This window comes from Typopeltis vanoorti, chromosome 23 (genome assembly GCF_054136105.1).
Source record: "Typopeltis vanoorti isolate ZY-2024b chromosome 23, IOZ_Tvanoo_1.0, whole genome shotgun sequence".
NCBI lineage: Eukaryota > Metazoa > Arthropoda > Arachnida > Uropygi > Thelyphonidae > Typopeltis > Typopeltis vanoorti.
The window spans coordinates 65,148,686-65,173,831 of NC_143571.1; the positions used below are offsets into that span (position 1 = coordinate 65,148,686).

The 25,146-nt window shown below is 34.2% G+C and overlaps 1 protein-coding gene across 1 annotated transcript in view; it reads right to left on the bottom strand.

Moving 5' to 3' along the window:
* LOC150093920 (cell adhesion molecule Dscam1-like) overlaps positions 1–25,146 on the bottom strand; it is a 418,036-nt gene that overhangs the window by 101,877 nt on the left and 291,013 nt on the right. The window lies entirely within an intron of this gene.

The following is a 25,146-nucleotide window of genomic DNA, read 5'->3' on the forward strand; positions in this document are numbered from 1 at the left end:
GTTACTGGTTTGATGGGTGAAGCACATGTGCTTTTCATATTTCCCTTTGTCTGTAAGGGAAGTTCTGTGAGTGGAGTGTTATTGAGCTCTAAGCTCGCCCTGTGAGGGCAGTGAGATTAGCTGTGCTCAACTGAGCATAAGATTGATTTGGGTCTTTTGTATTTGTAGTATTCCGCTTCATTGTAGTCCAAAGCTTGTTTGATCAAAGGGTTTGTATGATTACTTGCCTTGATGAAGAACTTTTCTGCTAGATCATGGAGAAGGGAAGATATGTAAGGAATGTTGACTTCTCTATGGATCTGTGAGTTTCTAATAAACCATGGGGCATTCAGAATCATCCTCAAGCATTTGTTTCATATCCTCTGCAGTTTTTGAATGTTTGTATCCGAGGTATGGCTCCATGCAGGAGATGCGTAAGACTGGACGTATTACCATCTCGTATATAAGTAGTTTGCTACGTATATCCAGTTTGCTTCTGTTGTTGATCATGGGGGTAGAGTTGCGCAATTGCTTTGGATGTCTTCGAGCCTATGTGTTTTATATGATTGCTGAATTGGACTTGAATCCTCCAGTCCATCAGCCACTTCTCTAGTATATGAATACTGCTTTGGAGTCTTCTGATTGCCAGTTGGGAACTGAGAGATCTTGCTAGTAGAGCAGTATCATCTGCATATAGTGCAGTGATGGTTGTACTTGGGTTTTGAGGGATGTCAGCTATATAGATTGAAAAAAGAAGGGGGGGGGACAATAGTTAGCCCTGAGGCACACCAGACAAGATTATATCTAGTTGATACAATTTCATTTATTTTAATTTGCATATATTTGTCTTTGAGGTACGATTATTTTTATTATCTTGATTGGTACGTTAAATTCTATGAGTTTATAAAGAAGGCCCTGATGCCACACCTTGTCAAAAGCCACACCTTAGCAACATCTATGAAGACTGCAGCTGTATGGAGGTTCCTGTTGTAGCCTTTTGTAATATGCGCAATCAGTCTATGTATCTGTTGTACAGTGTTATCGTCTTTACGAAATAGAAATTGCTCATTTGAAATAATTTGTTCGTTTCAGATTGAAGCCTTATGAGATTAACTTTTTTCAGCGACCTTTCCAAGCCTGGATAAAAGACTGATAGGCTTTAAGGGAGTTGGGGGTTCTTTCCAATATTTTTAATAGGGATGATGTCAGCAGTCTTCCATGTTGTGGGAAAGTGCTGAAATCTAAGGATAGCGTTATGCTGACTAAATGAATTATAGCTTTTCTGGGTAGCAATTTTGCTGGTGATGCCATCTGTGGATAAGAGGGGTTACATTGAGTTCCCAAGTTGTCTATTAGAGCTTCTGCTTTTTGTCTGTGTGAGCTATTCCCTTCTTGGTCTGCATTGGGATATGAGCTGACTATTACAAAAATGTAAAAGAAATTTAGCTAATAGTTATATAACTTTAGCTGAGAAAATTTTTAAAAAGGTGTCTAAGGAAATTCACAATTTGTTTGAAAAGCAAGGCAAAAGTTGCCGTAATGAAGACTATTTATATTAATAATAATTTGAATGAACTGCGGATTTCTTCGAAATCCGCAGTTCAGAAATACCGCAAAATCAAATTCGAATTTGAATCCAGAAGCTATTACCCCCCCCCACACACACACACACGTAGTTTACTATATGTAGCATATAAACATTTGAAAATAACAGTAATCTGGATAAGTAAATTCAATGTAATTACTTAGATATTTCATTCTTATTAACCACTGATTTCGAACAATTTTGTAGGTGGAGCTATCATCGCTATTAAATTCCACATCGACAATTCAAAAGAAGTCTGTAATACAATCTAATTCGTTCGTAGTAAAACTGCGAGATTAAACGCAATGTGTATTATTCTCTTTCTGAGTCATGACATTACTAAATATCATTCAACTCACTACGTAAATAAACGTATTTACGTAATAATTTGAATGGAAAAATTCAGTGTTCAGTGCCATTACTGAAATTAGATTTCTTCTGGATCGGTTTTGGTAGATAATTTTTACAAGCGACGCTGTAATCGACTTTCTTCTTCATACCGGCAATTTAATATTGATTAAATGTAATGTACAACTCTCCTTCAAAATAGAGATTTCATTACTTTTTTTTTTTTTTGATGATTTTCAGCAACTATAGCGGGACAATATGACTAACGGTAGTAAAAAAATAAATAAATAAACATAAATAATAATAATAAAAAAACGGCAGAACTTAAAAATTATACAGATCTGCTCCGGTTTATATTTTGGATACAGTTTCAGTGACTCATAAGCCAGCATTTTGGAGAAATTAAAGTTTTCTCGGCCCCAAAAGAGTCAAACTGTAAGCCTCACTTTCCACGATTCTCCTAGTGGCATAATTAAGAAGACGAAACATTTGTGTGAATTCAACTGAATTCGAGAACTTTGGGCTAAAATCCAAGAATGCTAAGAATCCTGCCTTAATAAAAATTAAACTAAAAGTAATGAGCACGTTTAACTGGAAAAGCTAACTTTTCGAAATTCCAATGTAACTTTTAAAAGTACAGCAAGACTCCCATTCTCGCACTCCATCTCTGAAGCCATTACCATCTGCTGTGCACCAAGCATGATGTTGTTTTAGTGCTTAACGCCAACAAGCAGACACGCAGAATCACTGGGATGAATAAATGGCAAAGCCTTAGGTGGCAGAATAAGCAATTTATGAACTAAATCTCCTGTATTAAAATATTTTCTTGAAGGTTCCAACGCGATAACATATTGCATGACATGAGAGCGATTTCCAAAATAAAGGACAAATGAGACTGATTAGCGGCATGACAAAGCAAATACCCCTCGACAGTAAAATTCAAATCCTGCTTTAAATGAAAAGCACAAGAATGAAGATAAACGTGCTGGCGATCTGCCTGCAGTTAACGCGGTTGCTTGGCAACCAAACAACTCTGATAATTAACAATATATCAGTTGAAATAATGAACGAACTAGAAAAGCGATGAGCTGTAAGTGGAGGGTATCAACTGGCAAGAGATACAGAAACAGTACGAAGTATGCATTAAATCCTGACCATTTCTTTCTCGCCTTCTCATTTAATACGGCCCTTGGTAGTTACGAGTAAATAAACCTAATAAGCATTTAGCAGAGGCGCTACTTATAAGTGTAGGATTAAAACCAAAGAACAGGACCACTAAAGAACTAGATAACTTTGTCAAAAATAAAACTTCTTTGATCCTTTAGAAAGGTTATTAAAAATGCGCACACATCACATACTTGTATTAAAAAAATTCAAAAATGTGTCATTTTTTAATTGGCTGAAGTTGACTATTCGAATCAGATCACTAAAAACGGGCATTTTATTAATCTCTTCCTCAACGTCGAGTTAATTGATCGTAGACTATGGTTGGGAAGACTAGGATCGAGAATTCAGTAGCAGCAGTACTGAACGCTGATTAGTTTTAGACCCAGGTTTATTATTAATATTATAAGAGAAGTCCTATAACAATAATAACTAAAAAGCATTTTACTCTAGATTAATTCATAGAACACGCATTATACTGACCAACCATGTTTAATATCTAAAATAAGTGAAAATTAAGTACTTTATTTTATTCATTATAACAATTATGCTATAATTTCTCATTTCAAATAATGTTTAATCTGGAATGGCCCCAGTGACAAATTGTGACTATTTCTATAACAGCTGCCCAGGATAAGCTACTTGGGAGACAAAAAGAGTACTAAGAAAGCTTAGACTGGAAAGCTGTCCGTTTTTGTATAAACATTCAGTTTTTGTTATTTTGCAAAATCGAACCCACAATCAACAGTAATCGCTACGAAAGAAGCGATTACTGTTGATTTTGGGTTTCTCATTTTAGTTTTAGCAACAATGTTGATATTATTTTTTTCCCCACTTTTCGGAGCACCAGTAAAAACTGAATGGTGGAAGAGATTTTAGAAAGGACGAAAAAAATGAGGAAAAAAAACTTGATTTTTTTATGCTTTTTAGCCGTCCTCTTTTATTAACAGCTTCGTGTTACTAAGCCCAAAAGAAAAGAATGGGATCGAAAAAAATATTGTTTGTTTGTTTTGCTATGGGTACTACGCAAGAGTTTTATTCTTTTCAAGATATAAATGCCATCATATCACTACCTTAGAAAGTTAAAACTTTCTAAAAAAAAAAAAAAAGCGAACCTCTTCAACAAATGTAAGTTGTGACAGGATCAGACTTGTACTCTTCGCCATTTCGGTGTTCTTTGCTTCCGGCCTTCATAGCATCACACAGGACTTCGACAGTGTTCCCACTGCAGGTGGCAATCTCACTGTCATAGTTGGACTTCTAGAAATCCACTCCATGTTCAGTGCTTAGCTGTGTTCATTTACCTTAGCACCGTCTATTTCTTTTTTGAGAATACATCTAAAACACGTTTTTTGGACGAGTGTTAATACATCCACTTTTTAGAAAGTAAGTTGCAGTTTTACTTATTTATCTTATTTACTTACTTATTTTAGTTACTTATCACATTTCATCGATCTGATAAAAAACAGATATATATATATATAATACACACACACACACACACACACACACACACACACACACACACACACACACACACACACACACACACACACACACACACACACACACACACACACACACAATTATTTTACACTGCGATCAATTGAGTAAACTGTTTCTGCGCCAGACCTGTTTCCGAATGAATACAAGAAAATGGGTTCATATAACACAAAATTAACAGCATTCGCAGAAAAGATAGGTCAAAGTACTAGAGGGAGCACATGCTCGGGAGAAAAATTAATCAAGTATTGATTTGGGAATTAAAAAAAAAAAATCACAAAAAAAGTGTCAGTTTACAGAATTTTAATTTAAACTGGCATCTGTAATAGGTTGCCTAACTTTCGTCAGATACGAGCATACCTAACTGCTCTAATAATCGAATCCTTCTGAATACATATTTAAATAAAATAATATTGTGTTGTTCTGTACAAATTTGTTTCTGTTCATAACTATAATGCTGCACTATGTAATACTGTTAAGATAACGCAAATAATAATAAATAGAAGGAAAAAAAACATACTAAAATTAGCATTTTCATCATGGAATGCTAAAACAGCAGACTATATGTATGTTTATCTTCATAAGTGCAGCTAAAGCAACTTCAATATCACGAGTTCATAAATTCCTTTTCGATAAATATAAACAGACCCCTTCAAAATAGACTTCACTAGTCTGTTTGGCCGAGTTATTAACGTATCAGCCTTCCAACTGGCTGTAGGTTCGAATCTCGTTTTGAGCATGAATGTTGGTTAATGTCTTTAGGTTGAAGATGAGTTTCATTGTGTGGTATAAGATCACCGCCCTGCTTATTGGAGTTAGAAGTGGCATGAAAAGTTCCATCTTTAGTTTCTTGGGTTTCCGGACTGCAAAGACTAAAGGAATCTTTTTTTTTTTTTTGTGAGGCGAAACATAGTCTCGATAAGCTTTCATAGATATGGAAATAAAGTAATTATCACAAAGTCCATAAAAACCTTATGAAAATCGAAAAAGCATTTTGGAATTTATAAAATCAAAAATTGTTTTTTACATTTTAAAGTGTTTCAATAAATTTAGGAACACCAAAAAGAAAATTGTATTCGTTAAATATATGAAACTTACAGAAAAACAAATTAATAATATTTGATACTTTGGAATTTATAAAATCAAAAAATGTCTTTTACATTTTAAAGTGTTTCAATAAATTTAGGAACACCAAAAAGAAAATTGTATTCGTTAAATATATGAAACTTACAGAAAAACAAATTAACAATATTTGATACTTATCGTAAATTGTCGCATTTCCCTTGTGGTTTCTACAGAAAATTGTTTCGCAAAGTATATATTATTTTTACTCGATCAACTTGACTCTGGGGGACGAATTTTATTGAATTTCGTTATTAAGAATCATTACTAAAATGTGTGCTAATCCATGATTTTATTCGGGCTATTCTTAATACCAAAACGCCCATTATAGACAAAATTTGATAAAACAATTCGTTATGGGAAACAAAAAGAAAAAATGATATGTCCCAAATGATAATAAATAAACTGTTTGCAATCCTTTTTCCAGATAGCAATTGAAAATGTTTAGAAATAATTTAGAATTTTTCAATGGTTGAGAAAAGTTTACTGCGGTGTATGCAGTTCCATAGAATGAGTTTCTATGATGCAGTTTTTTTAAGTAAAAATACGGTTGCTTGTGAGTTTGGACTCGCTCGTTCATCTCACTAAGATAAATAACTTGAGATGGAAGCATAAATTCATTGCGCAGATGCATAACATAATTTCTGGCATTGCGCATAATAAACATTAATCTTATGGTTGACTTGATTTAAATCAACGAATAAATGATACTCCACGGTTTATGCTTTAGTTTTGTATACTATTTAACAGTATACTAAGAACTGCTTGGTCGACTGACTACATTGAAAACTTTAGTGCATTGTTAACAATGGCTACATATAATTATTTGAATGACTAAAGTGTTATGGTTCATCCTTAAAAAGGATGTTACGCTTTTTTTTTTTTCTAGGATTTTTCGGAAAATTCCGAAGTGTCACAAAGCTTACACTTCATGTCAATCGTGCTTATATTTTGAACATATGACGGGTTGCTTTTAAATATTCAGATAACGCAACTTAAATCCAAATTCTGCAACTTCTATAATTACAGATAATAAGATTATAACATTCACACTAAAATATTTTAAAACCACTGGACAGATAAAAACAGGAATCAGTATTTGGCATTTTATTAGTTTTTATTGATTTTTTAGGTTCTGTCATTTTTTTTAGAAACAGTCTTAATTTAAAAACGTTGATAGGAAAGTAATTCGAATGCTTCATACATAATAAAATTTTGCACTGTCAAGTTCACCCACTCCCTCCAGAGATAAAATGTGATACACTTTAGGGTGGCCGCATATGTATTAAGAACAGTGAAAAGAGAAAGCTTCCTCTTACCGCCACCAGAGGCTAGTGCTAGAGATTGATAAATGGACATTTTTACCCATTTCTGTTAAAAATAAGTTAAAACGGAATCCATTTAAAGGAATATACTAAAGGTGCATGTGTTTAAAAATTACATAAAATGGGCAGGTTCCAAGAAACAAAATAAAAAATATTCCATTATTTTTTGACTAGATATTAAAAAAAAAAAAATTAATATTGGTTTACCTGACATACTTCGACCACCTGCATGTTTCGTCAGAGAGTGATCTCATTTCGCTATTCTTAGTGCTATGTTTTGATATTAGGCTTGTCTAAAGAAAATTTTCGTCTGGCATTAAATATATTGATTCCCATGAAATTCTTGAAACCCTAAAATGTAACACGATCGGGTACTGTATTTACAAGCTATGCGATTAGTGGCGCCATCTTTTGTAGAGAGAAAAAAAAAAAAATCTACTCCTAAACTACATTTTTTTTTTTTTATTATACGCAATAAGTTACAAAAAAGAAAAAAAAAAGTCCTTTTAAATTTAAACCGTCCAAAATTACGTTGACGGAAAACACATTGCACAAAATTTCATCTATAGAATAGCGAAACCTTTTACAGATCATAGAATATAAAATTTATTATGGCGCATTCTTTACATATAAAAATCTAACGCCACTATCTGTTGCATAGTTTACGGATTTCAGCTTAGACTTTACCTCTTTCATTATCTTCATTGCATGTAACAAACGCAAGCAAATTCGTAGCGTACTCTAACATCATCGCTATTCAACTAGAGAAAACTATAAATATTAAAATCATCATCATGACCGGCTTCTTAAATTCAAATCTATTTGTTTAAAGAGAGTTTTATTCAGCTTTGCAATGCTTCATATTTAATGCATCGCCTTATGAGACGCACGACAAGATTGATGAATTTTCAAACAACAAAGTCATGCAATATTCACGCGACTTGGACCTAATTCGACGTTTTCTAAGTGAGTTGGCATCTTTTCAAGACTGGAAGGACTTTTCGGTGCAAGAATTAGAAAATACACACAACTATGCTTAATATTTAAAAGATAGTACTCTACTTAAAATAAAAAAAAAAGGAAAAGTTCAAAACGACAAATAATTATTAGTTGAACAGGATGACTTAACGTATTGTCATGAGGATTTTTGTGTTGACTAGTAAATATACCGTGTGTGTGCGTGCGTGCGAGTAATTGAATGAGAAAATTTAAGTCGACCACACATTTACTTTAAATAATATTTAAATAAGTCCTTTAAAAGATTAATAGTAAATCGTTCACACGATTAATTATTCACGTATCAGCTTACTTGCCGTAGCCACTTCACGTTTTGATGAATTATAAATGAAATATCTCTCAGCACTATTTTGCACATATTAAAGATGTGTAACTAGGGAACTAGCCCACCCCCACCGAAACCCGCTCGTCAACGATCATCTGCTTGATTCTCATGCTTCCTTCTGTTAAAATCATTTTATGCCTCTTAATTCTCTAAGCACTTGTGCCAACAAAGCATACCATCAAGCACAACAAAGAAGCCATTTACTCTTTTTTCTTTCTTTTTTTTAATTTACTTGTATGTTTCATGAAAGCATGACTTGACTTGTATATTTCAGTAACATTCCTCTAAATCTATAGTCAAAGGGAGCCGGATACAGACTGTGATAGATGTCTCACTGATCATGCCTACCGTGCTATTCTATTCTAATTATTTTTAGCATCTCCCCTTCTCCAATCAGAAATTATGCCAGACCTTCTTGACCTTTTTCCTTCATGTCTATCATAAATAAATGGCAAATGCATAAAATTTCTGCATTTAAAATAAATGTGTTTGCAAGTATTTATATTTCAATAATTACTTATTATACCCACATTAGCATAATTCATTTATATTTAGCAGCTTTTCACTGTAAATTTTAAAATAATTTTAAAGTTTTAAAATGCTAGTTATCTGTTTCTAAACTAAAAAGTTCAGAAATTTTCGAAGAATTACTTTTTTCTCTTACTCAATGACATCATTCAAGATATAGCCTTTTCCATCCAGTACCACATTTTACCTCCCCTCCCACTCAAAAATAGGATATTTTAGGATAAGCCGCCAGCAGTTGATCTGCTTTCATTTATTGTGTTATTTCCCAGTTCAAATATGCGAATGAAGATTGCTTTAGTGGGTTTAACGTGGTTCGAAGTTGTTTAAAATTCAGCAATAATTTTTTAAATTAATAGTAAATAACTTAAAATGAGATTATAATGCCTTTATTTTTACCTTGAGATTTATGAATGGTAGACATTTTCGTATTCGCAAACCATTTGGGTACACAGACATTACAAAAAATAAAACAACACAAAGCTGACCGGAGAGAACACGACATTAATGCAATCTCAATTCGTCGAAGTAATTAAATTTCCCTTTCAATAGCACTAATATCAGTGATTTAATGCATAGTTTTGAAATTTATTTATTTAAATTAATTTCGTTAACTTAACTCCCCGCACCCCTCGGGTGGAAGACAGCCAAATATGAAATTCTTTGTAATTGCTATGTATTTCATTCAAATATAAACTATAACTCTCATGTCATATTTTTTTACTTTTTCTAATTGTTTTCCAGCAAAATGAACAGATTACAATATTGACAAAATATTTTGACTTTTCTGTTGTTACTCAGTCATGATAAGTACGATACTGTTCAACAAATCAACCGTCAGCATCTAATCTAGTGTACAAAGGAGGAAAAAAAACGAAATAACTTCGTTAAAAAACAGCCTTCAACCATCTTTCAGCATGGATGCGCAAAGGATTGTCAACTGCTGACAGTGCAAACTGACTTCTAAACTAGCTTGTATTTTCGATGTCCCCGAGACATTTTTTTGACGTTTGATCTTAATCGCTGTACGCCGAAATAAAATGCACCGATTTCTTCAGCTAAACGAAGCATAACAAGAAGTACGCGTAAAAAAAAACGAAGTCCTTTAATTTAGAATAAGGAAAATGGGGTTTCTTATCGCAATTATAGAGTCTCTCTTGGGGCAAAAATCTCATTTTTACAAGTGATTTGTGAAAGAAAAAAAAATCTGTGTATAGTAACAATAGATAGTAAACATCAAAAGCAAATGAGATCAGAAAAAAATGTCACTTTAAAATGTTGCTAAGAGCAATCATAGTGACCAATGGTAGGACGGCATTCAACAACAATGGAAATATGCAGATAAAGGTTTGCACGTGGTGAAAATATACCAATCGTTTTTATGCTGATGTAAAGGCTAAATAGTGTTGTATATAAATGGTAATCAATAGAGATATTAACGTCATCATAATTTCCTGAGTTGTAACCTAAAGGGGTACAGAGGATACCATAAAATCCAGGACAACTAATAAGACTTCATTACTAGGAGAGAGAGTAAAAGAGGTGTTATTATTATTATTAACGATTTTCTTATGAACTATTCTATCATTTGTTAGGTCTTGAATATGGTCATACTTTGATTCCTGTTTTCTAGTGCTGTTGCATCACTTGTTTATTTTATTATCTATTTTCACCTTTAACTTCCCGTATTTACTTAACATTGCGTTTAAGTATCTAAAAGGTTTTACTTGTTGTGCAGTGCAGTCAGTGATGTGAGACTGCAGTTGATATCTCCTTTTTCTTGGCGGCTATTTTCATAATGATAGTTCCTTTCCTTTTTTTATCGTTGATTTTCATTTCCAAATTTTGTTACAGCAATACTATTTGGTTAATGACTCTTGAAGACTTTGTAGCGGATTTAAGAGGGTGACATCTGCTGCATATAATAAAGAACTGGGCTTAATATTCGCTAAGTAGAAGAGCTAAGCGTCTGTTTTAATGAGAACGGTGCAATTAAAACATAAGTAAAGCTGTTCTGCTTAGGATAACTTCCAACAACAAAGTAATGGGAGCGTCTTAATAAATATTGTAAATGAAAACTCACTTTAATCACAGTGATCAAGTTCAAAGTAGCCCCCCCCCCCCAACTCTAGACCTCTATAACTATATTTGAACCGGGGAAATCAATTTTCTGTCATTCTGCCTTAGAGGAGTTTTTTTTTTTCTTTTAAAGTTTTGTAAAGTGTGATTTCTTGAGGATTTTTAAATGTATTTTAAGAACAGAAAGACACCAACTAGGACCAAATCCGGAACACAAAGCAAGTAGTCTTAAAAAAAACAAAAAAAAAAAAAACTTTTTTTGTTGTTGTTGTTGTTGTTGTTAATAATCCTTTCCTGCCGTAAGTTTGTGGAACCATATTTGCACAAACTATCTTCGTGCACAGATTTCTCATTCTCTCTTACTATTTAGCACTTCTGCTATTATTTAAAAACTTTACTGAATGAATTCTTCGAGCATGCAGGAACACATCTCAACTTTCACAATCGATCAAGCGCCACTGCCTGCGCCGTAGCAAAATCAGTCTCATTACTTTATTACCGGAACTCGTGTAAAGAGCAATAAGGATCGAGGTTAAAACTCTTATATTTAATATTCCTTGTTGTGATATTAAGTTTCATATTTAATATCACTTTTCTTAATAATAGTCTGTACGGATTCTAAATAACAGTGAGATAATGTACATCCTTGCATTATACCCATTTCAGTTAAACAACTTCCCTGTAAACTTCAAATGTAAGCGGATCACTTACAACATAAATATAAGCTGTGTGTACATGAAATATTACAAAATTACAAATACTTATTATTAACATAGTTTGAAACCTGTCCATTGTATCCTTATCTATAAGTCTTCGTCTATGACTACCAAGTGCCAGCGGCAGTTGAGGAACATAACTCATGTACAAATGCTACATGCGCTCTATTAGAGAAAACAATGGTTGCTACTAGGTGTTTCGACATTATTATACGTTTGGGTTTCCCGCACACTTAGCAAGCCGAATCTCCTAGAACAGGTGGCATTCGAGATACACTTAATCACCTATTCCACCCCTCATTCCCTTTCTGCAATAACTCATGAACTACATCAAAACAACTTGTCATTGAGATAACATAACGTTGTGTGTGTGTGGGGGGGGGGGGGGGGTTATAGCAAAGAAAAGAAGATTTGGGTAGAGGGACTAAGGGGGGGGGGGAGAGCGAGAAGAGAAATTCGCGTGGCGTTTTCTCCATGTCCGCTCGTCTCAGGTAGCTGTGTTTAACTATAGCGAGTCATTAAAAGGGCAGAGCCGACGCCCATCCGTCACCGTAATTACGGCCGGCCGACAGATGTACACCACAGTAGCGCCCTGATCGTGTGCGTTACACAAGCGTTTTGGCGTCCTGGAGACGCTGGAACTTTGGACTCATTTATCTTCTAGAGAGTGGGCCTTCCGAAAAGATGGTTGACCGTATTTAGTTTGGTCTACCTGCCGTAAAAAAGGAACCTGTTTTTAGGCCAAAGGTGAGCACAGGTCGGATGGAAATGAGCAAGAGAGAGAGCGAATACTGCTATGGAATAACAAAGGAACGCAAACAATCAGGAGGGAAAATTGGGAGTCGCTAGTGTAGGTAGACAAATGCTTGTCTATTGGCACTGTGCGAAAACAAACCATTTCGCAAGTCTGGATAGAAGCCGATGGTGATTAATGGATTGTGCGTTCCCGAGAGGTTTCCGGATCTGCTAGTGGACACACTGGGAGGTATCGAACTTTGGTTAAAAGCACCGGGCCCTCGGGACACGACACTACCTGATTGCAATTCAACCACCGACTTTCTTAATTGTGCACGAGTAGGGTCCCTAAGGAAACTCGCTGACCACACGCACACTAAGAAAAAAACTGCATGATATAGCGCAGAGGATTCTCAACTTTATTGTATATTCCGTAAGTCTTCGGTCAAGCATGAACGAACTCTTTTGATAATACAAAAAAAAAAAAAAAAAATAGAAATATTCATAATTCTTTTCTGAAATATAATACATCTTCCCCTCTCCAACCTCGCAAAGTACTTGGTACAATCTGGCGACACACAAGTATACCGCGGCATAGGTTAAAAACCACTAATATCGTGGTTTTCTACTTTACGGAAATCAAACATTGTCGAAGTATCTCAAGTACTTTTCTACTCTGCTCCGTAGCTAGATGGCAGTGCACCCAATAGCAGCAAAAATTAGGGAAGTACTCTTATAAATACGCTGAAGAGTTTATTTTATTGATTTTATTTTTTTCTCTTTTCATCCTGTTTTACTTTCTTCTGTAATGTTTAAAATCAAAGAATTTTGTGATGAATCTGGAAAAATTATTCTGAAAATGCACCTCAAATATGCATCAAACAAAAGTACAGTACTTGCATGTTTCAAATGAAAGTACTCACAAGTAAGAGTAGTACTTTGGGGAAACTAGGCAATTAAATATATTTATAATTAAGAAATTATTATATTTATATCCGAATACTGACAAACTATCAAAAGTGATTAAAGTACTGGTGTGTGATATTGAAAAGTGGGATATATGATATACAGTATATCGCAATGGAATATATTTATGCATCCGTGTACTTCGAGTAAGTAAGAAAGTATCTTCAAAAGTACTTTAAGAATGGAATAAGAGTATTAGTACTTCAGGTACTACTGGAAATTATATCAGAGTTTGTCTCTAACAGTGGGACGTTATGCTCACGTTATAGTGTTTGGTTAAAATAATCGAGGCCTTTGGAACATGCTACAAACTAGCTGCAATTCAGATTCATAATTTCTTAAACTACACACGAGTCGTGCCCCTAAGGGAGCTCGTTGACCCCCCCCACCCACCCACACAGAATCGAACGTTCAGAAAACAAACCCTGGATGAGAAGTTTATCTAAAATCAGGAATACATAGAGAGTAAAGAATTTTAATATCAACCAACGTTATTATGTAACTGCTTGTGGTTAGTGAGGGAGGGAGGGGGATGGGAACGATGTACTGATATAAATCTCAAGTTTTTTTTTTTTTTTTAACTTCTGATATTTATATTATACGATGACCTCGATATAACTAAAGACATTTTCTGCAACAGCAAAGATTACAAGACAGAAAAGAGATAAGGAAATTAGATGCAAAGAGCGTTTTCATTTTTCTTGTTACCATGACAACTGGAAAGCAAGCATAATGAAAATTTTTGGATCTGGAACAAGCCGAAATTGATCTTGTAGATTTGTAGATTTTTTTTTTTTTTCTGCTTGAGAAAAATGTGCTTGAATTTTTATTTCTCATAATATACTGATTTTCTTTATTTTATCAGCTACAGAATAAATAAACCTTTAGAAAAGCAAAGAAATTAATTCCCATGACCCTTAAGATATCAGTATAAGATCGACAATTGTTAATAAAACCAATATTCATAGTTTTTTCAATAAACTATTTTTGAGGTAAATTTTATAATTTCTTTTCCTCATTTCTTTTCTTTTCTTTTCTTTTTTCTTTTTTTTTTTTCAATTCTGAAGTTTCCTGTTGAATGTTTGAATAAAAAGTATAATTCAAATCTAAGTTAATTTTAAAAAAAAAAAAAAAAAAGATCAGATGACTATTGTTCTTCCTGAGTAGTTCGAATTTCCACTGTAAAAGTTTGGATGCTTGCTTACGTTGTCGTCCACGTTTGATCTATATGGAAAAATCAAAAGAATTCGCTCCATTTCTCAAAAACTTTTTTCATTTATCGATCTTATGACCTCAATATTTCGATATTGGTCTTATTCGAGTATACCTGCATATCCCAGAAAAACCGATAAAAAGAAAAAAAAAAATTAAATTCCGACACATTATAAGAATGCTTTTGTCATTTGATACTTTGCCTGCAAGCATTCGCTACTCTGTCGCCCAACCAATTTGGAAGGTCGTCGGAAAGTAAGACCCAACCGGATCACAAACAACTCGCATGAAAGGTAAGAAGCTTCTAGAAACAAGACATCCGAAATCACCGACACGCACATAGATTAAATTCTCCCTTTTCTCACTTTACAGCAAACAGAGGGCGGCATGAAGACGAAAGAGAGAGAGAGAGAGAGTGAATAGTATGACACTGGCAACACAGGCAGTAGTTGTAGGTAAATGGCATGTGTGTTCTCGTCACTATTTGTAATGGAATAATGGAAGGTGAGCGGCATCTCCGTATCTCGGCAAACAGCGCGCGCGTTAACACACAGCACTCTTCGGGTCGTAGCATTCTAGTCGTTTGCAGGCTGTAATGCAATTACTTGTACTACTTGTTGTCGGTGCACACTAAGCCGAAGAAACACTACAGGTAAGTGTTCTAAATGGACAGCGATATTTTTGATAAAGGTCACATCGTTCTTGACCTTGCTGAAGCCCTAACAGAAGCAAATATTGCACTAGACTTGATTAAATGAGAAAGGAAAGAAAAAAAAATAAATAACCGCAGCAGTTTAAAAAAAAAAAAAAAATGCTGAAAGAGACTCGTATGGTTTTAATGTCATGGTTGGTTGGTTATCTTTGGATCGCTTCCGAAACAGCTTTTGCAAAACGAGAGAGAGAGTTAAAAGAGAGAAAATAGAAAACGGCAGTAAAAAAGAGAGAGAAAAGAAACGAGAAAGAGTTAGAAGAGAGATGAAATAAATGGAACGAGAGAGAGAGAGAGAGAGAGAGAGAGGAGTTACATTTGTGAATTCTCTTAGGCATGGGATTTGAGGGTTCCTATTGCTACAAGATGTTTCAAATTAAAATAATAAAAATGTGTTGTGAAGTCTCATAGTATCCATAAACAAAATAAATCACAAGGACACTGAGTTTCATTAAACACACGTCAACCATTCAAAGAACAAAGAAGAGCGACATCTAGTGACCGAAGAATGTTTCGCAAGAAACAGAAACGAAAATGGAAAGGGCGAGAATTTAAAAAAGCAGAAAAGATAAAGAAAGTGAAAACGAGGAATCTGAAACACCTGTTAAAACATAATGGGCGAAACATGTAATCTCTCAAACAACCTGGCTTCTCTGCCCCCCACCCCCAGCACTCCAGTAGCTTCTGTGAAAGCGCTTTACCAGCAAATCTAAGTCCAATAAGAACCTGGCCTGAGAGTGCACACAGAGAAAAAGGTATTATAAATGCTAAAAGTGAAGAGTTTCTGCGTCTGCAGTTTCTTTTATTTTATAAAAACACCACAAGCCAGTCATCCTCTCTCTTTCTTATTAGAATTTATTCGGCTGGTTTGTATTTTAATCACTGTACTCTTGAAGGAGACGAAATGTAAATATGGGAATAATTAATTAGACCCTTATCTTCTCTCACGGGGAAAATTGCCGTAGGCAAAACAGCCTCAGTCTTTGTCCATTGATTAGCTTCTTCATCTGATTCCATTGCAGCTTCACTAGATGAAGTTTTTGTAGTTCTTATTGAACTAAGAAAAAATCCAATACTCCAAATTACTTCAAAAGGCAGAGTAAGAACTCTTCAGGTTCCTTTGATACTGAGAACGTTATTTTTTCACGTGCCCTCTTTATTAATTCAAGCATTTTCTATTTTTTTTAACTCTAAAGCATCCTTGCATACGTTTTTCAACATCCTTAACTAACTTAATTTAGTAAGAAAGTTAAGTATGATTTCAGATAACGAAGAGTAAATGGCATCCAAATAAACACTCCATCATTACCTTTTTATTCAGCCTAAGAGGGGAGAGAGAGAGAGAGAGAGAGAGAATAGAACAAAGTGACTTTGATAAACTGATGGAAGTTCTATTTCTTGGTTTGCTTCTAATAAATGTGTCTATAAATACTATAAAAATACTGATGCGGAAGGGATTTACGTTAAGAGATACCTACTTGTTTACCATTCTCATCTGTATCGTTGCTATGGTGACCATGTAATAAGCGCATATTTAATCGCGATTCAAATATTTAGCGTGCTGCAGTACTGTATTCAGTTTTGTGTATTGGAGTCCTGACAAATAAAACATGACACAGTAATTTGAAAGAAAATTGTCGATAGGAAAATTAATAACAGTGCAACATGATTTTTACATTATGATAGGTTCCTGTGCACCTCTTGAGAGTACATAACAGGAATTTGATGATAATATCGATAGCTCCGCTTTCTGTGATGAGTTGATGTGTTAATATAATATTTTAGAGACTGTCTGTTTGATTAACTCCTAAACGGTAAGAGCCAGGACCACCAAGTTTTCTATAACCCTTCTTCTTGAGTTGACTGTTCGTCAGGACTGTTACGGAGTGTCTCAGTATTGCGTTACGGATAAGGCACGTCGAGTTTTATTTTATTTTATTTTTTTTAGTAGGGGAGGGAAAATTTTCAGTTTCCTCGAAAAAATGTTCGCATTAATCGAAGATTGGATAACTCAGCCTCATTTGAAAATTTCTATAAGTGTTTCCGAGCTTTCCTGAAGCCTATGAATCTATTATGTCTGATAATTTTAATTTCCTTGTTGGGGGGGGAGGGAATTCCTCCGCTTCCTTCGATACTTGAATTGAACCTGGGACATCATAACCAAAGGGCATGTGCCATGTTCTTTCCATCAGACCACAGAGAGTCAATGCCAAGGAAGTGAAGGCTTAATCAGGTTTCGCGTTAGATGTATTAGCATAAAAAGACGGATATGCCTGCTATTTTTTCATTATAGAGTAAATGGAAAAAATTAATTTTATTGAAAAAGATGCTTGAAGGTTATTCAGGATTTCTATTTCTCACCTTTCTTTCTTTCCGTTTTTTTTCCCCCCACTCTATGCAGCATTGAATGGTCAAACCTCACAAATCTGTCACACAGAAGCAAATGATATCCAAGGCTAAAACAGTATTGTCAGGCAACTGATTGCCTAAGAAAACCGTCTTATTTGATCAAATGTACTACTTAAACAAAAAGTTGGACCCTTTTCCCCAGACGATGCTCAACTATTGTAACAAAGAACCTTTAATTCACCAACAGCAGTCTAAAAGCCACTTAATCTACTATCCTTTCTGGTCAAACGTTGCTCTTTTACTTCTATCCTGTTTCCAAGGTAACTAACTCTTCAAATCTCAGCTGGCTGAGAGAACAGAGAGACACTTCGAAACAAAGTGGCGGATTAATTTATTCTCGCTAATGCTGTTGTTAAGGGCAGCTGGCATAAGAACATTTCCTGATGTGGTGCGGAGCTAATTTTCAGCAAAGGTCAATTCCTATCAAATTATCAAAGATTCGCTCAGTTAAACCACATATAAACAAATTCTCTCTCTCTCTCTCTCTTTTTACAGTAAACTGAAGTTGGTTAGTAGCTGGATATACAGCATCAATTCAGCAACTAATTATTTCCCTTTCGAATTGTGGAGATTCGATTTGCGTGTGTAAATTGAGCTCGCGTAGCTTTTTTCATTAAAACGAAGGAAGTAAATTACGCCTAGAATAACTCTGATGTTTAATGAAGAAGTTTTTTTTTAACGGTTTAGTCTGTAGGAAGTTTATTTACCAAACTCGAAAATTAAGTATGTTTTTTTTTTTGAAAAAAAATTCTCTACTTTAAACGTTCATTATCTATTTGGAAATTCAATAATAAAAAAGAGGACAACAATTTATGCAATATTTTATGCTACTGTAGAAACTTTACAGTTAAAAAAAGTTTTCTATTCTACATAAAGCATCAAAATGTAGCCTGAAATTCGTAACTACTCTTTATCACATTTTTATGAGAATCGTTCATAAAAATAAACACATTAATGAACTTGCTCCATATAGTATATATCACTGCAACTAGCTTATGACTAGCTGCAAATGACGAATTACTAATAAAATAAATAAATAAATAAATATAAAATAAAATAGTTTCCTTTAAAACCTAGCTTACTTGCTTTTTTCTTTCTTGATTATCACTAACGCGTTGTAACAACTAATAACATTTGCACCTATTTATTACAACTAGAGAGTAGGAGATAAATTTTTTGCCCTAACTTTGAAATCGGTTAACGGTTAGTCTTCAATCGTTCATCATCACGGAAATCTTCTCGGTTGTAGCAATCAGACAAAAGATGACAGAAAAGAATATGGCAGAAATTACCATGATTTCTTGTTCCTAATCTTAATAAGGAATATTAAATTTACAAGATAAATTTAAAAGATATAGCGAACAATTTAATTTACAAGCGAAAATATCCTCACGTTACATCTTTTGGTTTTCTTAAACAATGACAGATGCGCCCTCTCTCGACTGAGAAAGAATGTGAGAAATTCAGAAAAACAAAATAAAATGGTGTGACCAATTTACATACTGTTAACATTATAATTATATATGAAACCTATAAATTATTTTCATCATTTCGTATAAGTATTTTCAAGAGTCTAAAACTAATAAAAAAATATTACTGAGGAATTAACATACTGAATTACTGACTAACATAAACTGAAAGAAAAATTAAGAAGACGCCCTCTACTGGTGATTTATTATAAAAGTAGTTTTTAGCTTAAATTGTTGATTTCAAATGAAATCAGGCATTTTTTTTTTTTTTGTGAGTTTTGTAATGGTGATAGAAACTAGTCACACGTCATTTAACATAATCTCACAATAATCCGAAACATTCAACTCCTTATTCATACTTTAAATACGCTACTAAAAGTTTAGTTATAAATACCACTGGAGTCAATGACTCCAAGTGCAATTGACATTCTCCCGCAAATATTTTCCCACTTCCTTCGAACAAACTATTCTCAACTAGTTTTGCAAAATGCTCTCCAAGTGCAAGTTTCATTTGCCATAAATGTTTAGCGGCTTGTGGCGAATATCTTTCGCAAAAACTCGCTTCCGCATTTATCAACTTCACAAACCATCATTCCGTCAACTTTGATGAATGTGTGTTTTCAACATTTGTAACTTTTCCTTTGACAATCTAACAGAGACTTTAACAATAGGAACACCATCAGAAAACCCGTACATCGCATCTGGTGCAGAACATGCGTTCACTCGTTAATAGAATGGCCAGACTAATTTACAATAGTGATTCTTCATCTGTGCAAGTCGGCATAGGAATCTACCAAAAATGATTAATGTAGCTTTTCCATTAAATCCACGAATAGAGCCGAGAAAGAGGAACATTACCCAGCCTATATAATATGTTATTTAAAAATAAATGAAAAAAAAAATACAATTACAAACGATACCCTTTCATGTATCCCCTAGTGAAGAATGACACGGAAGGGGAAAGTTTGTTTTGTTTTTTTTTAAGTATGAATACGCAGAAAAAAAAATTATTACAAAGTGTGTTGCATCGATATATCTATTTATAAAAATGTACTGCTTTGCCGGATAGTATTTCTCATATCAATGGAGTCATTGAATAGATGCTGGGAGTCATGGAAATCAGCATCGAATATGTTGGTTTAACTTACACGCCATATGCTACTCACAGTGCTTGAATATTGATCGACAACACAAAAATAATTTGATCCGAAGTCCTTTTTTTTTATGTGTGTGTGTGTGTGTGTGTTGCTCTTCAAACATGCAAATTTAGCACTTTTTTTGTTTCTTGGGAGATGAAAGATGATTACAGTCAAATAAGAATCCTATAAAAAGAGCCAAAAGATATCCCACTTTTCGACTCATTCATTTTTAATCGATACACTGAACTTTAATGATTAAAATGAAAGGCGAAAAGAATTTAAACTTCTAAAAATTCAATTTAGAAATCGTTCTGGAAAGGCAAACGGTAAGTTTATATGCAAAACACCTCATGGTTTGCTTAATTTACGGGACCACTCAGAAGTCTCCATTCATATATATAAAGATCAGATTTATAAATAGCTGTTTGTGCAATTCGTATCCATGACTTACGGTAAGGATTTTCCATGTATAGTTCTAGCTCCAGTGAGCAAATTAGATATTTGTATTATGGCAACCATCTAGAAAATTTTTCTGTCGACTAGTATTCGAGCCAGTCAACTTCAAGCAAATTCAAGCAGAAGAACTTAGAGAGTTTTCTTTACGTATGTCTTGACATGTATGAAGTCTGGAATGGAGATGAGTTGATACTGTTGATAGCAATAGTGTGATACTTGATGGTATAACAAATCCATAGTTACATTTGGAATGTAGATAACATACATTGTACCAAAAATAAAAGCTTCGTTTGTTTATTACTTACAACCTTTCTCCCTCACACACGTACAAATCTACCTCTATATCTCCGCTTATCTTATATAGCATTTTATATGTCTTCGCCATGTTAGTCAAAAGTCACATTTCATGGTTCTGTATTATTCATTACAAACAGAATGTGTGTGTGTGGTCTATCATTAGACATTAATGGATACAACTTGTTCGAGACTTCCATTCGTCTTTTATTTTACTTTTTTTTTTTCTTCCTTACTTTTTTTCGAAAAAAAATAAAAAATAAAAGAGGAAAGATTGATAAGTGTGCTGAGCTGAAGGAAAACATGAATAATATATTATTTCATGAATCGTATATTATCATCCCGAGAGATACTGGAAATATCTTAATGTATTTTTTTTTTTTTTTAAGGTGATGAATTGCTATTGCTTTGAGTTATAAAGCCGCATGAGAAACACAAAGCCTTCATACGATATTCCGAACGTCCGGACACCCAATGATAAATACATTTGAAGCTAAAATCGACATATTTTACCTTTTGAAGAGACATTCGCATTGGGATTTTAACGCAATATCCTCAAATACACACGGTGAAAGGATTTCCGAGTCTGGCGTGGGTGTGTTATCCTATTCTACCTGAAATCACTAACATTAGGATGAAGACAAAGTCCTGTGTTTCAACGTTATGTGAAGGAAGAACATCATAAATTAAACTGTATTTTGAATAACATTTAAACTCGTCGTTTTTATTCAAGTGCTTGAGAAGAAGATTGTTCCTGGCGTTTTACACTTTGACCTTTTCTGTCTCTCTCTCGTCCCCTCACCATAATTGCCGGATTCAACCAACTGCAAATATCTGTTCCTCAATCAAGAAAGAAAAATTTTTAAACATAAAGAAAGAATTAAGGTAAGAAATAGAAAGAGAAAGCAAAAAAGAGATGTGTTCCTACACCAAGTTCAGTATATCTAAGCATAAGCTAATAAGCCTTTTATTAACTTGAGTATTAATGATCTTTTTTTTTGTAGTTTTTATCCCATCATTCCGTGTACAGCATTGAATCGCAACTTTTTTTTTTTTTTTTTTTGTAAATCACGCACAGCTTCTTTTTACTGTGGGCTCAAAGATGGCATCGCAAAGTGGTAAATTGATGTAGATAAAACTAAAAATTTTTCATATCACAGAATTCACTATACAGTAATGTATGTGTTGCGTGTCTTTTTTTTTTTTTTTTTTTCAAAATTTAAAATTGATGAGTGATGTAAGTTTTAGAAAGACATTTTTGTTTGATTTTTATCAACATGATTTATAGTAGAACTATGACTGTGGTACAAAATTAAGTGTAAGGGTCTGCTTCCATTATTTAAATACGACATGACGTGGAAGAATATGGGGAAAAGGGGGGGGGGGAATTGCATACCGGTGGTTTGCAGGCTACATGTTAAAAAGCAGGTTGAAGACGAATATATTTTGTTGTAGTCATAGCAACAAATGTCGAACGCATGCGAATATAAAAATGTGTTAAATTTGAGAAATTCTTAACCCGTGGATATTAATTACAAATGATGTATATGACATAGTGACGACCTTCAAATACAAGTGCATTCTGGTGGTTTAAATGTATTATAAAAATCAGTCCTATCCCATAATCTTACAATGTTTTCCTTTCTCTGAAGCGTCCGTTGAAATTTAGAGGAGGGTTGATGGATGTCAATAACTTCCAGGTCCTGCTCAATAAAGATTTAAGCCTATTCTGTGTAATCACACAGAAACTCAGAATCACAAATCAGTAAAAAGAAATTCGTTATTTGATTAAGATCGCGGTTAGGACAATTAAGTACAGTGAAGTATTCAGAGGTAAGTACGAGAAATGATTTGTATTGATAATAAATGAAAATCATTTTAAAAATTCAAAATTAATGTTGCCTGTTTACGTAATTTAGGCAACTGCCTACGGTACACTCTGTGTCAAAGTATTTTGAAGGTAAGCAGGAGAAATAATTCTATTGCAATAAATAACTTCAAAACTAATGTTGCCTATTTACGCAACTTAGGCAACTGCCTACAGTACAAATGCTTATTTTCTTGCTTTGAAGAGTATATACTTTTTATGTTCAACTAATATAGTTTCGATTCAGATTCGAAATTTACATCGGATCTCGATCCAAGTCAATTTCCAAGTTAGGAGTTGTTAGTTTTTCACACTTCGATTAATTCATTTCTCAGACTAAAGTGTTTTAATAAACATGAGCCTATTTATTATTAATATGCAATAATTTTTTTTTTCAAGAACCACAAAGATTGCGGGCACCACTTTTAATTTAAAAGGGAAAACAGGGGAAAAAAACAACAACATTCAGATCGATGCTACCCATTTTAATTCACAATCTAAGAGTTAATTTAGTTCTATTAAGAGATCGAATCTCTATATTAATCCTATCTTCTGAATAAAAACACGGGCGTTGTATTTTTCTTTAATAAGTCGAGCAATACATAACAGAATTATGCATAAAGCATTGGCAAGTAGAAAACAGCTGGAGGTTAAGTAGCAAAGTTAAAAGGAGAAAGCATCTTCAATTATCTCGGTTTTTCTCCGTAGGGACTGGAAATTGAAGCCATTATTTTACCCCATCTGGGATCTCCTCACACCAATGACTGGTATTACGCGACTCATTGAGAAAACACCGCATCGTCTTTCTTCTTCTTAAAAGTCGGCAAGAAAAGTAGTTAGAAAAACGTCCCGCATAAAAAAAAAAAGAAACAAAACGCATTTAATATGTTAGCTTCCCGAAGCGATTGTGATCTCCCCCCCCCCCCCTTACCTCCTTCCTTCGCAGCCCTAACTGAAAATTAATATCACTCAAGGCAGTTGCAAAAAAGAAGCCGTCTGATATTAATTTCTAGTTAGGGCCAGTGACTTCCGCTGGCCCATAAAAATACGTTCTGTTTCCTCTTCTATGAGCTTTCTTAAGTGTTCCCGGTACAAGACATTAAATAAATATTTCCCGTAGCCTCTCCGCTTCTCTTTTCTATCCTCGGCTTACACCCGAATAATGATGGCTATAGTGAGGCTGTTCATCGAACTCCGATAACTATGTGTATTTTTGATTCATTAACGGGAGCTACGGATGGGAATTCGATTTGTGATTTACTGACGACCATCTTGGGTCGATATTTGTTCCGAGTCATTAACAGTAAACCCTTCAAGATGAGTTGTGGTTTCTCTTAGATTAAGAGAAAAGGATGGAAAGAAGAGGAGATGAATGAAGTAGATAAGTCTGAAAACAAGAGAGGAGGAGAAGATGAGAAAGAAAGAAAAAAAAAGTGAGAGTATAAGAGTTCTGAGAAACAGAATAGTTGACGACTTCAATATGATTCAAGTACTATCAAGAACATTCAAGCTGTTCTGTTGCGTATTAAATACCTATCACGATATTGGACATCACCTAGATATTTGGAAAAGAGCCCTCTGGTGTTCAATTTTCCCTATTTACATTGTTCCTTACACAAAGAAGTTATTATTATTAATCATTATCACAATATGAAAAAATCAATCAATATGAAATAAAATAAAAATCCTCATACAGCAATCCATGAGTGCCCACAGTATGCAAAGAATTAACTATAGAAGTGGAGAATGATTTTTTTTATGTTGATCCTACCCAAAAGAACCTAATAATACATTCAGAGACTAGAGAACAAACATAGAACGTTTTCAAGCCTATGCAGGCCTCCAATAAATAGGATGGTGCTTGCATACTGAGCAATGAAATTTATCTACTATCTAAAGAATTTTACAGAGCGTCCGCAGTTCAGTTGGTATAGACGAAACTCTTTGGTAGGAAAGACCTGGGTTCGATTAAAAAAAAAGACCTAGGGTCTTTTTTTTTAACCCTGAAACTCGAATTTTTCGTCCCCCAGAATAGGCAAACCGGCCCCGTGAACACGTATGAATTACAATCATGAATATGTCCCGAGCCCGGATAAAATTGGGGGGTTGGTGAAAGCAATCGTGAACTATCCTATAAAAATCTCACCTGGAATACTTTGTGGGCAATGCCTACAAAGTCACCTAGGGTCGGAAACTAACGTA